We start from the raw sequence: 2,372 nt of genomic DNA on the forward strand, positions 1-2,372 counted from the left end.
GGCCCCTGCCAGGGCCCACCCTGCCCTGCCCAGCTGCCTGGGCCCTGGAGCTGTCCCCAGCATGGACGCTGGGACGCGTGGCCAAGTGCGGGCACCTGAACCTTCAGTTTTACTGCCAACGGTCATGCCGCCTGGGGACAGAGCGCACAGATACCCCTCCGCCTGGTCTCTGGGGCCGCACAGGGCGCCTGGGGCAGGGGAGCAGGGCAGAGGCGGGAGGCCGTTCTCAGCACAGCGCAGGGGAGAGAGCCGCTGAGCTTCACGGGAAGCCTCGGAGACGGGCTGCTCTCCCCTCCCCCGCGCTGCTCTGCTGTCCCTCCTGCCTGGAGACCTGAGGCACAGTGACGAACCGGCTGCCTCCAGGCTCCCAGGCTCCCACGCCCAGTGCGCCCAGTGTGGATGAAGCCCCCCAGGGGGCAACCTGCAGAAGGGGCTCCTCGAGCATGAACTGCAGCAGAAAGAAGCTTAGAAAAGGAAGCTTTTCTAAGAGTGTGGCCAGAGTGCAAGTGGGGCAAGTTTCCCAAGTATCTTTTCTGTTTTTATCAGGACAGATGGACCTCCCGAGAAACTCACACCCGTCACTGGGCATCGGCACCGGGCAGGGCGCAGTGGCCAAGGCTGCTCGCACACTGCAGGTCCGGGTCGGGCCGAGGCCAGGAACGAGGCCCGCCTCACTATCTCCACCCGCGGAGGAGGGCAGGGCGCCGGACAGGGTAGGCGGGGACCACAGTCCTGCAAACACGTGCCTGGGCGAGCAGGCTTTTGCTCGCGAGGTCTCCATCACGTTCTCAAGTCCAACACAGATCTCGGGGCTCTTTCTGACTCAGCGAGGACGGCTTACACAGTACTTAAGAATTATGTGATTTTGGGGGTCTCAATTTTTTTTTAAGCTTATTTATCGAGTGAGAGAGAGAGAGAGAGAGAGAGTGCGCGTGTGTGCAAGTGGGGGAGGGTCAGAGAGAAGGGAAGAGAGAGAATCCCAAGCAGGTTCTACACTGTCAGCACAGAGCCCGATGCAGGGCTCGAACCCACGAACTGTGAGATCATGACCTAAGCCGAAATCGGGAGTCGGACACTTAACCACCTGAGCCCCCACGCGCCTGGAGTCTCAAGTTACTTCTCAGAACAGGTTGGTGGCATGGTGCCCCGGGGAGCTGCAAGCTAACCTTGCCTGCGTGTGCAGCGAGGCGCGAGGGAGGGGCTGCGCGCCCACGGCAGCGCCGCCTCCACACCCACCCGTAAGGGGAGCCCCCACTACACCAGCTGAAGAGACTAGAGTGTCTCCCTGAGCCGTCTGGGCACCGTGACTGCATCCAGGAGACGCCGCTGAGCGCCTGCCCGGTACCAGGCCAGGCATGGGGTGAGGACGACAGGTCCAGCCCCGGGAGCCTCCACAGAAAGGCGGCCACGTCCAGGGGGCACGGAGGACGGCAGGGAGGAGGCACAGGGGAAAGGCAGCCGTGGGCAGGCTGGCGGGAGGGAGGGAGGGCTCATCAGGGAAGCTTCCAGCGACTAGAAAGGCCAGAGCCCAAGGTGCTGGGGGACAGAAGCAGTGGAGAAGCCACCACGCTGTTGTTTGATCGTTTCATTATTTTCCCCAATGTGTCATTTTTCCAACCCAGAGCTGGGGGCCCACACGGACCATGAATCTCTCTCTGCTGTGACTCCCCACAGCCCCACGGGCACAGGCTGGGTCTGGGGGCAGGAAACCTTTCTACCTGCTTCTCTCGCTGTCCTGAGCACACGGGGGTTTGTCTGTTTGTGCTGCAAAAAGCCACCAGGCTTTCTTTCTTAGAATTATCTGAAGATTTTCCCGCTCCCCACTTTCCTTGTCTAGACATCTCTGGAACGACAGTCACACCAGGAAACATCCGTGCTTCCTGCAGCTCGCTCCTGCTCCAACCCCAGCTCAGGCAGTTCTGGACCCGGAGTGGGGTGCCCACGGGCCCCCACGTGTGTGCCCTGTGCCGGCACAGTGCGGCGGTGACACCGTGACGCGGCGGTGCTGTTCCAGGCCGCTGACTCCGAGCCGTGCAGGGGCAGGCGGCGCTGGGATTTCACACCAGAAATTCCGTATCAGCTAACAGTTTCCTTCCACGCAGAGCCAAGGCACACATCTGTCTGCGGGAACGCCGGCCGGCCAGGCTGGGACGCTCACGTCTACACGACGTCCCCACTGGAGACGCACGTGCCCTCNCCGGCAGGGCACCACCTGGCTGAGGGCTCACCTGCACCACGAACAAGAGCCCCCCTGACCCACTCTGGTCTGCGGACGGGCTTGTGGTGACACTCACCCTGCGCGCGAGGTACTCCAGGGCTTCCATGCTGGTCCCAGAACCCCCCCCCACCCCGGCTTCCCTCCACACAGCCCC

The 2,372-nt window shown here is 62.8% G+C and overlaps 1 protein-coding gene across 1 annotated transcript in view; it reads right to left on the reverse strand.

The window, feature by feature from the left end:
* CTTN (cortactin) overlaps nucleotides 1-2,372 on the reverse strand; it is a 25,696-nt gene that overhangs the window by 18,009 nt on the left and 5,315 nt on the right. The gene's annotated exons all lie outside the window — the stretch shown is intronic.

This window comes from Crocuta crocuta, unplaced genomic scaffold (assembly GCF_008692635.1).
Source record: "Crocuta crocuta isolate KB4526 unplaced genomic scaffold, BGI_CrCroc_1.0 scaffold636, whole genome shotgun sequence".
NCBI lineage: Eukaryota > Metazoa > Chordata > Mammalia > Carnivora > Hyaenidae > Crocuta > Crocuta crocuta.